Consider the following 10919-nt stretch of genomic DNA (forward strand, 5'->3'; position numbering starts at 1 on the left):
GCACGCTGCATGCGTGTGATGTCATGTGGACAACGTCGCATTGTCTGCAGAGGCCAATAATAATAATAATTTATTATTTATACCCCACCCATCTGGCTGGGTTTCCCCAGCCACTCTGGGCAGCTTCCAACAAAATATTAAAATACTGTAGTCCAAACATTAAAAGCTCCTCTACTCAGGGCTGTCTTCAGATGTCTTCTAAAAGTCTGGTAGTTATTGTTCTCTTTGACATCTGGTGGGAGGGCGTTCCACAGGGCGGGTGCCACTACCGAGAAGGCCCTCTGCCTGGTTCACTGTAACTTGGCTTCTCGCAGTGAGGGAACCGCCAGAAGGCCCTCAGTGCTGGATCTCAGTGTCCAGGCAGAATGATGGGGTGGAGACACTCCTTCAAGTATACTGGACTGAGGCCGTTTAGAGCTTTAAAGGTCAGCACCAACACTTTGAATTGTGCTCGGAAACGATTTGGGAGCCAATGTAGGTCTTTCAAGACCAGTGTTATGTGGTCCCAGCGGCCACTCCCAGTCACCAGTCTGGCTGCCGCATTCTGGATTGGCTGTAGTTTCCGGGTCACCTTCAAAGGTAGCCCCACATAGAGCACATTGAGATAACCAAGGAGCTGACCACTGAAACGGTGTGTGATGCGCATTGCGCATGACATGCACGCACAACACTCCCCAGGCCCCCTCAACATTGAGTCACGGTGGGTAAAGTCATGGTGGGTAAAGTAATCTAATAAACTTTAATCTCAGCTGGATTTTAGAAGAACAAATCACAGAAATTCTATTTCCCCCTAAATTTGCAGAAGCCCAGAGTCATGTTGCCCATTGTGAATAAATAACTCCAGCTACAGATTGTTTGACATTCTGATGGCAACATGCTCAACTGACTTAAATATCTTATGTCACAACTAGGCATAGAAATAATCTGCAGTGGTATATCTTTTCCACTAGGGAGCAGTTATGCACTAGCTACAACAATGCTTGCAAATTGGAAAGCTTCCAAAATCTGAAAGGCCACCAGTATTGTTCAAAGTGGCAACATATGTAGGTTTCCTGTTTGTTATCTCTGAGCTGGTTTGACCTGAGATATTATTACTACCACTACTGTAGGTTATTTACATGTGAAAGAGGATAGCTACAAAATCAGCTGTTTTCAGGACACTTAACCTTGCTTCCTAAAATTTCAGACATAGGCAATCTAGAGATATGAGGAAAACCTATTACATTAGTAAACATAATTTCTTTCTCAGGTGCCAGATCTGATAAAGATAAATTTTAATTAAGATTAATGAGATCTTGTCAGCTTGTACACTGTATATCTATTATTTATATTTATTGAATTTATATACCGCCCTATACCCAGAGGTCACAGGGAGGTTCACAGAACAAAATCAAAATATAGAACCGCAAAATATATAATCAAAATAAAAACAAGAACCCAATAATGCCCCCCAAAAAGCACATTTAAAAAGGGCATATCTACAATTCATTGAACAATTGTGCATCTACGATTCATTGAACAATACAGCCGATGCTTTCAATGGTTTATGTTTAAACGCACCCATAATAATTTTAATATTGCAGGTATTTATGTGGCATATGCAATGGTCGATTCCCCTTGGCACTACGTAGCTTTAAATTCAAATTACATGTGTAGCCAGCTTGGGATGTGATTGTGCTAAGACTATGAAAATAATTATTAGTTAATGATAATTAAGAGTAATAGAGAAATTAAGAAATGCAGAATAAGTGATAAAGAATGGAAAATCATCAGAGGTTGTTGACGGAAGTCCAAAACATTGTATAAGATAAGAATTTATGTTAAATGATTGTTGGAAATGATATGTTTAAAAAAACCCAAATATATATACAGTGGTACCTCTGGTTACATACGCTTCAGGTTACAGACTCCACTAACCCAGAAATAGTGCTTCAGGTTAAGAACTTTGCTTCAGGATGAGAACAGAAATTGTGCTCCAGCAGCGCGGCAGCAGCAGGAAGGCCCCATTAGCTAAAGTGGTGCTTCAGGTTAAGAGCAGTTTCAGGTTAAGTACGGACCTCCGGAACAAATTAAGTACTTAACCCGAGGTACCACTGTATACACACACACACACACACACACACACACACACACAGTGTCTCTGTCTTATCAGGATTGAGCTTCAGTTTGGTGGCTCTCATCCAGTCCAAGCACTGGTCCAGCACTTCCACTGCCTCACCTGCAGATGTAAAGGAGAAATCGAGCTGAGTGTCACCAGCATAGTGCTGACAACGTACTCCAAACCTCCCAATAACCCCACCAGCGGTTTCATGTAGACGTCAAACAACATGGGGGATAGGACTGAGCCCTGCGGAACCCCACATTGAAGGTTCCACGGAGAATTGACAGAGATCCCGGCAACATAGAACCACTTTTGCCCCAATTTCAGATGTTGCTTTGTGATGTGGGTTCTGCAATCCACCGAAGTCCCTCACTTGGACAGGTGCTGTTTTCCTCCTTAGGGCTCACTCAGAGGCAATTGCTATTCCTCCCAGGTGAACAGGTAATTGGCAGACCGTAATACATGAAACTCGTAATCCGGCTGAGCAATAAAATATTATTGAAAAATAATGAGAAATTTAAAGGGGTCAGAGTAATGAAACCCTGACCAAAAAAAACCCCACACCCCATTAATGTGAAGATGGACTTAAAGGGAGAGCACCTGTTCCTTTTACAGTCTCCTGGAGAAATATTCAGGTTGTAACATCTTCCAGTCCTGCTTTACCACGTGACGGAGGTGGGGGCAGACTGCAGCCGTCAAATCTCACTGTCAAGCAAATGTTAAAGGTAAAAGAGTATTCCTAAAAGCAAAGGATTTAGCATCAATATTGGCTTTTGGGATTAACTAAATCCCCAAAGTGTGCAGAGTCTCTGGCTGTGCCATCGCTGCTTTTGCTTTTGTTGGAAGGAAGACAGGAATGAGAACAGCTTGAGGTGGCCCAAGCATCTTTCTCTGGGAAGGGGAAGATGCACAGCTCACCTGGCTATCTTCCAGTATAAACCCTGCTTACATTTCACATTCTTCAGTGTCCTATCCTTTTTTTAAACAGGGAGGCTGAGGTCAGGGTAAATCATGGGAAGAGAACGTCGAAGTTTCTGCACAACAAGAAACAAAAGAAGAAAGTTGTGCTCAGACACATCAGTCATATCAAACAGAGGTATGAGGGCCAGACCTGACCTTTTGGACTCAAGGAGAGGAAGTATTAGAGAGATAAGGACAGGAGACTGTGATGTGCTGTCTCTCAAAATTTACAGTCTCACATTTTTGTGGCTTGTTCAGCTGCTGTTTTCTTTTGTTAAAAGCAGCTGTGAAAGGGGAGGCTTCGGATGAAGGCTGCAGTGCCTGGAGAAATATATCCACAATATGGATATCCCCTCTGTCGCATCTAGTTTCACCATTAAGCAGGAACGTATTGTGGCTACAATCTTTGCACAAATTAGAAAACACTTTCATTTTAAATTTCTTTGCTTGGTTTTCAGATCAAAGTTTTACAATGACATATCCAATATATAACATAAAAAACAATATTCCAAGGAATCTCCTGGACTTCCTTCCTTCCCTTTGTGGGTCCTATTGTTAATCATTTCCTCCTGCATCTTTTATAATAATCCAAATCTTTTACATCTCCATTACGTCCACCATTAAACTACAAGTTTATTCCAGTCCTGCTAACAGTTTTAACTGTTTACAATGGTTTATAAGATAAATTATAAAGTATAAATTTTCCCATTCCTTATTGAAATTTTGGTCTTCCTGATTTCTGATTGTTCCGGTCATTTTTTTGCCAAAATTAGAAAACACATTCAGACACCCAGGGCTGGTGCTGGACTTCACGGAGCCCGTGGTTTGGTGCTGCTGATGTCCCCCCACTCAACATCAGGCTCTGCTCTTCTTGTGACAACCTTGGCCATCACAAGCTTTCTCTGATGCCACATCCATCAGCCTCCTAGACATGCTTCAGTGGTAGATGGGAGACAGAGCTTTCAATGAGAGCTAAGCTCAGCTCTCATCTGTGGAAGCAACCAACATCTTAATTCACCCAAAATGCAATGCCTTGGCCAATGAAATGTCTAGATGTAGCCCTACCTGGACTATAGCTCTATGGAATGAATAAATTTAATAGATTTAGGCATCAGGACATTGAATTTTAGGTAATTTAAAATGGTGTTTGGTCCATGTTGATAGGACCACTTGAGCTTGGTTCCTGTTCTAAACTGGCACTGGTACCTACCACAGAAAACCATCTTGGGTCCAGGCAGGGAAAGCAATGGCTGGCAGTGCATCTAATTTGGACTGGTGAGGGGCCCTGCCAAGCCCTGAAGGCCTCAGCTTCCAACTTCCAAACACTCTCTTCTTGCCAACGTAGCTCAGCTTCATGCCACAAAGATGTACACATACACTGTGCGTACATTACCAACTTTTGATTTCGAAATGACTTAATCTCCCTTCCAGGACTTGGTCAGGCATGTAGAAGCAGCTGGTGACTCAGCAGAAGAGGCTGAGGAAAGCTGAAGGATCAAAGGAGCGCTAGGAGCAAAAATTGACGTGTCAGGTCAGGGTGGGATCTGAAACAATGTGGATTTTTACAGCTTCTTCAGACCTTGATAGTAGTTCATAAAATATTCCTTGGATGGCAAGACAAGCTATAAAACCAAAACTCTACCAATCTTGTAAGGGCTTTCAGCAGCAGATGCAAGCAGATGCAGGCATCATGCTATGTTTAGGTACTCTCAAGTTGCTTCTTTGTAACATCAGTAATAAGTGACACATAGCCCAAATGTCTGTTGTCTTTGTCCATGGAGTTTTCTTGGCAGGGATACTGGAGTGGCTTGCCGGTTCCTGCTCCAGGTGGATCACGTTTGGTCAAAACTCTCCACTATGACCTGTCCATCTTGGGTGGCCCTGCACAGCATAGCTCATAGCTTCTCTGAGTTATTCAAGCCCCTTCACCATGGCAAGGAGAGTCCCATGGACTGCAAGAAGATCAAACTATCCATTCTGAAGGAAATCAGCCCTGAGTGCTCACTGGAAGGACAGATCCTGAAGCTGAGGCTCCAATACTTTGACCACCTCATGAGAAGAGAAGACTCCCTGGAAAAGACCCTGATTCTGGGAAAGATGGAGGGCACAAGGAGAAGGGGACGACAGAGGACGAGATGTTTGGACAGTGTTCTCGAAGCTACCAACATGAGTTTGACCAAACTGCAGCAGGCAGTGGAAGACAGGAGTGCCTGGCGTGCTCTGGTCCATGGGGTCACAAAGAGTCACACTGTTTTCTTTTTGTGTACAGGAGAACCTTGAACCCAACTGTGGGCAGCCAGGACCAGAGTGTGGCCAGAATCAGCAAAATTCAAAGAGAGGGTAATAAGAAGCTGCCATTGCAATGGAGATATCTGCCAACACAGCCCAAGTAAACAGATCAGGATGAGTGGAGGGTTGCAGAGCTCTGTTGGCACTGTTGGTGGAACAGCGACACTATACCCCGGCCTAAATACTTATGAGATGGAGCTCCTCATCAGGTAAGACAGCCTACGTCATCCTTTTGAAGCCTTGACCAATCTTTCAGCCAAGGAGGACCATTCTGGAGGTGAGTCAGGAGCCAGAAAGACAGAGGAGAATCCTGGGTGAAATTTAAAGCACTCTTAGGATGAAGCCTGCAGGGTGGACAGACAAAGCACAGCCCCAACCCCCATGTGGGTAGGGACCAGAAGCAGATGTGGCATCATAATTTATCTGCAATTTTAAACATATGCGTTGATTGTTTCAGAGGACAAGTAGGCAAATAATCATGTAAAAGCAGCCTTTGAATCACCATCCTAAATATATTTTGACTGAGCAGTTAGTGTCACCGCAAAGCTAGAAAAATAACTGAAGAGTGATCAAAACCTCTGCAAGAAGAACAAAGTAATTCCAAATATTCCATGAGGAATTGATATAAGGAGAAGCCCTGATGCAACATTCCAGCATATATTAGTAAGCTTGGCCACTTGAATAAGCAGATGGTGCAAGATGCTCTAGAACAGGAATGGTTACCAGTACACAGAGCAGCACTTTGTTCTCCAGACCTTTGCCAGGGTGAGGCTCAATTTGAAAAGTTTTTGCTATCAAGCCTAAAGGGTTTGTGTGCTCACTCAGGTATAGAACAGTATACAAACACACACATTAATATATCACGTACACTGTTCAAATGAGAGATGGAACACTAAAATTATTTATTTATTAATTAAACATCTATGCGCTGTAATCTAAACCACTGAGCCTCTTGGGCTTGCCGATCAGAAGGTCGGTGGTTTGAATCCCCGCAACAGGGTGAGCTCCCGTTGCTCTGTCCCAGCTCCTGCCAACCTAGCAGTTCGAAAGCATGCCAGCGGGTTTGAGCCCCACTTTTGGCAAAAGATTCCTGCATTGTAAGGGGCTGGGCTAGATGACCCTCATGGTCCCTCCCAAACTCGATTCCCTGATTCTATGATTCCTTGAAACCAATATCCCCCTCCCCTGGGTTTCATCTATTCATGAATATCTACCTTTCACACATTACATTTGTGCACACAGAAACACCATTCTGCCTCAACCACATTTGAAACCCCCCATGTACTCACACAAACATATACCAGCCGACATCCAAAAACATGACATCCATTCACGTTTGTGTCCCGGCTTCAATCTACAAATATCCCCTGGCTTCTGTTGACTGGCTTCCAAAGGTGAACTTCCATCAGCCGACATCCACAAACATCAGTCTGCTTTAGCCTTGTAGCCTCCACCAACTTCCGAATCCACATGCCACTGGCTTCCATCCACCAACATCTGCCAGCTTTTCTTAGGTCCATCATGAGATGTCCACCAGCTTCCAACCACAGATACCAGCAGCCTTCAAGCAAGAAAACTTGCCTTATTATCGCTCCCTAGCGCGGGACGCGGGTGGCGCTGTGGGTAAAACCACAGTGCCTAGGACTTGCCGATCGCATGGTCGGCGGTTCGAATCCCCGCGGCGGGGTGAGCTCCTGTCTTTTGGTCCCAGCTCCTGCCCACCTAGCAGTTCGAAAGCATCCCAAAGTGCAAGTAGATAAATAGGTACCGCTTTATAGCGGGAAGGTAAATGGCGTTTCCGTGTGCTGCGCTGGTGCTGGCTCGCCAGAACAGCTTCGTCACGCTGGCCACGTGACCCGGAAGTGTCTCTTAAGTGAGATGGGCACACAACCCTAGAGTTGGACACGACTGGCCCATACGGGCAGGGGTACCTTTACCTTTACCTTAGCATCCTACTGCCAGAGGATTGCCTCCTTCCATTCACCAGTTTGCCTCCTCCAAGTGGAAGAAACCTGGGCAGTGCTGAATGTCACATCCATTGCCAGGTGTGTCCTGCTGGAAAAAGAAAAGGGCTTTCCCTTTGGCCTGTCTTTATATCCACTCAGTTGCCAAGTGCTTTTGTGACATCACAAGAAACCCACAGCCAATGGCAACAGCCGGGGAGGCATCATCTTCATTGCTTTGAGCCTCACAATGGCGGGTGGACCTATCAGTGATTGTGTGCTTGTTTATTCAGGAACCGGGTGGTGTTGTGGTCTAAACCACTAAGCCTCTTAGGCTTGCCGATGAGAAGGTCAGCAGTTCCATTCGCCATGATGGGGTGAACTCCCGTTGCTCTGTCCTAGGGCATTTACAATATAAAAACACAAAAATACATACCATAAGGGTAAAGGGAAAAGGTAAAGGGACCCATGGACGGTTAAGTCCAGTCAAAGGTGACTATGGGATTGTGGCACTCATCTCGCTCTCAGGCCGAGGGAGCCAGCATTTGTCCACAGATAGCTTTCTGGGTCATGTGGCCAGTAGGACTAAACTTCTGGCACAACGGGACACTGTGATAGAATCCAGAGCACATGGAAATGCCGTTTACCTTCCCACGCAGCAGTACCTATTAATCTACTCACGCTGGTATGCTTTTGAACTGCTAGGTTGGCAGGAGCTGGAATGAAATGACAGGAGCTCACCCCATCGTGCGGATTCGAACTGCTGACCTTACAATTTAGACCACAGCGCCACCCATGTCCCCAAATAACAAATAAAATGCCATAATAACAAAACAAAAACAAAAACAAAACCAATAGCACCCTTCCCCCCCGCCATACAGTTTAAAAGGCCATTGATTGGCCAATGAAACAAAGGCCTGGGAAAAGACCAATGTTTTTGCCTGGTGCCTAAAGTTATGTAATGAAGGTGCCAGGCAAACCTCTTGGGGGAGTTACAGATGGAAGGAAGGAATTTTTTTATTTTGTTTTGACTCCTGGGGGAGAGCATTCCACTAAGAAGGAGCCACCACAGAAAAGGCCCCTTTTCAACTGAGAAATGTTGGAGGGTATGCCGTAACAACAGTAACTGCATCCTAGCACTATGAACAACAGAACAGAGCCTTGTCCTGACATTTTAATGAATTGCACATGTCAAAGAAAAGTTAATTCATTTAACTGCACCACATAGTACTGAGTAGTTTAGACTGTGTACACACTATAACTTCATAGCACATTCAAAGCACATTTCCCCCTCTAGGAATTCTGAGAGCAGTAGATTGTTAAGGATTTCTGGGAATTGTAACTATGTGGAAGGTAACCTGTGGTGCCTAGAATTCTTTGAGGGAAATAATGATCTTTGAATGTGTGGAATTTAGCATATCCTCCGAATGAGGATAAACTGAGTTTTGTAAGAAACGGCTAGTCTAATATTTTCCTTCAGTCTCCTTTTTAGCAGCCTTCAGATGAACTTGATAATCTTTAAGGTATATTTTAGATACCAAAACATCTGCCTCAATCGAGGCATTAACACATCTCAACTGTCATTAACTTTCAGTAGTGTGGGATCAGCTTTTCACAAATGTTCAAGAGATTAGATTTTGTATTATATCCTCTGCCTTTTTCCTATGTAAGGAGTTACAAAAATGCCTTTCTGTGCTAGTATTAGCGTAACTGAGTGGGCCTCTATACTTCTTAGGCTAAGGTGGGCACTAGCCAAATAAATGTGTTTGGTTTGGCACATTTCGAGTCTGCATTGCTGCTAAAGGCTGAATCTGGATCTTGTCTCATTGCAGTTATTAGTGAGGTCATGTCCTGAGTTTTCAATTACAGCTTCATCAAATGGGTCGAAGTGTGCCCTGGCCTTGCACAAATCATTATCTGTTAGATAGAGTCCTACTAAATTGTCAATATACTTCTTCCCTTCAGCAAACCTTATTTTTAAACCATTTTTTATCTTTCTGAAGTCTTGTCTTGTGAACCAAACACTATGAAGCTACCAGAAGAGAACAACACGCCCCTCTGTCTTGCCCTCAGTCTGCACCCATGAGTCAGACTCAGAGACTTCTCCTATGCAGTACGATTGTTATCGAAGCTGCATATGTTTCTCACCACTAAAGGCATTTAAGCATCCACACAGATGTATCATTCACAAGTTTTTGTGTGGTTTTGGCTAAGATCCACATGAACAATGAGATCAGAAAAGCAGTCAGTTCTCTGAATTGAAGTTTGGTCTGTGTCATATGGAAGTGAGAGCTGGACCATAAAGAAGGCTGATCGCCGAAGAATTGATGCTTTTGAATTATGGTGCTGGATGAGACTCTTGAGAGTCCAATGGACTGCAAGAAGATCAAACCTATCCATTCTGAAGGAAATCAGCCCTGAGTGCTCACTGGAAGGACAGATCGTGAAGCTGAGGCTCCAGTACTTTGGCCACCTCATGAGAAGAGAAGACTCCCTGGAGAAGACCCTGATGTTGGGAAAGATGGAGGGCACAAGGAGAAGGGGGCGACAGAGGACAAGATGGTTGGATAGTGTTTTTGAGGTTACCAGCATGAGTTTGACCAAACTGCGGGAGGCAGTGGAGGACAGAGGTGCCTGGCGTGCTCTGGTCCATGGGGTCACGAAGAGTCGGACATGACTAAACGACTAAACAACTGTGTCATAGACACTGAAGAAGCAAAGATCACCAGTGTCAAAGCAATGATTCTTCAACATCAACTTCGTTGGACTGGTCATGTTGTTTGGATGCCTGATTATCATCTTCCAAAGCAACTACAGTGGTACCTCGGGTTAAGTAAATTCGTTCCGGATATCCGTTCTTAACCTGAAACTGTTCTTAACCTGAAGCACCACTTTAGGTTATGGGGCCTCCTGCTGCCGCCACGTCGCCAGAGCATGATTTCTGTTCTCATCCTGAAGCAAAGTTCTTAACCCAAGGTACTATTTCTGGGTTAGCAGAGTCTGTAACCTGAAGCGTATTTATCCTGAAGCATATTTAATCCGAGGTACCACTGTACTCTATTCAAAACTTAAAAATGGAAAGCTGGAGGTCAACAAAAGAAGTTTAAAGATTCTTGCAGGGCAAATCTAAAAAAAATGTAGTATAAACACCGACAACTGGGAAACACTGGTCTGCGAGTGCTCCAATTAGAGAACAGTCTTTACCAAATATGTCATGGGCTTTGAAGACACTCAAACTCAGGATGAAAGGAGAAATGTGCTAGGAGGAAGGCACGCTTGGCAAACCTTCACCGTGATCAACTCCCACCTGGAAACCTCTGTCCCCACTGTGGAAGGACGTGTGGATCCAGAAATAGCCTCGACGATCACTTACAGAATCACTGTTAAAACCATGTTTATGGAAGACAATTTTACTCGGCTACGAGGGATTGCCAAAGAAGAAGATGTGAAACTGCTGTTTTCCGGCTTCTCCACGACACTGCCACGACTTTATCACCACGCCGAAGACTGACAGATTCTGTCACAAGCCCTGTTGAGACATCCAGGAGGGGCTGGTTGGATCAGGACATGGGGTGAGAGGAGCTCAAAGAGTTGGAGACCAATGATCCCACGGAGAGACCCTTCTC

The 10919-nt window shown here is 44.4% G+C and overlaps 1 long non-coding RNA gene across 1 annotated transcript; it reads right to left on the reverse strand.

Annotated features, from left to right (window-relative positions):
• Positions 1-637: 637 nt before the first annotated feature.
• LOC309352247 lies at positions 638-3135 on the reverse strand. Its single transcript, XR_014161190.1, has 3 exons — positions 3020-3135; positions 2702-2806; positions 638-2581 (listed from the first exon to the last, which is right to left on the reverse strand). It is a non-coding gene; the product is annotated as an uncharacterized lncRNA (long non-coding RNA).
• Positions 3136-10919: the final 7784 nt, after the last annotated feature.

The sequence above is a fragment of the Podarcis erhardii genome (assembly GCF_964252035.2).
Source record: "Podarcis erhardii genome assembly, chromosome: 11".
In the NCBI taxonomy this organism is placed as follows: domain Eukaryota; kingdom Metazoa; phylum Chordata; class Lepidosauria; order Squamata; family Lacertidae; genus Podarcis; species Podarcis erhardii.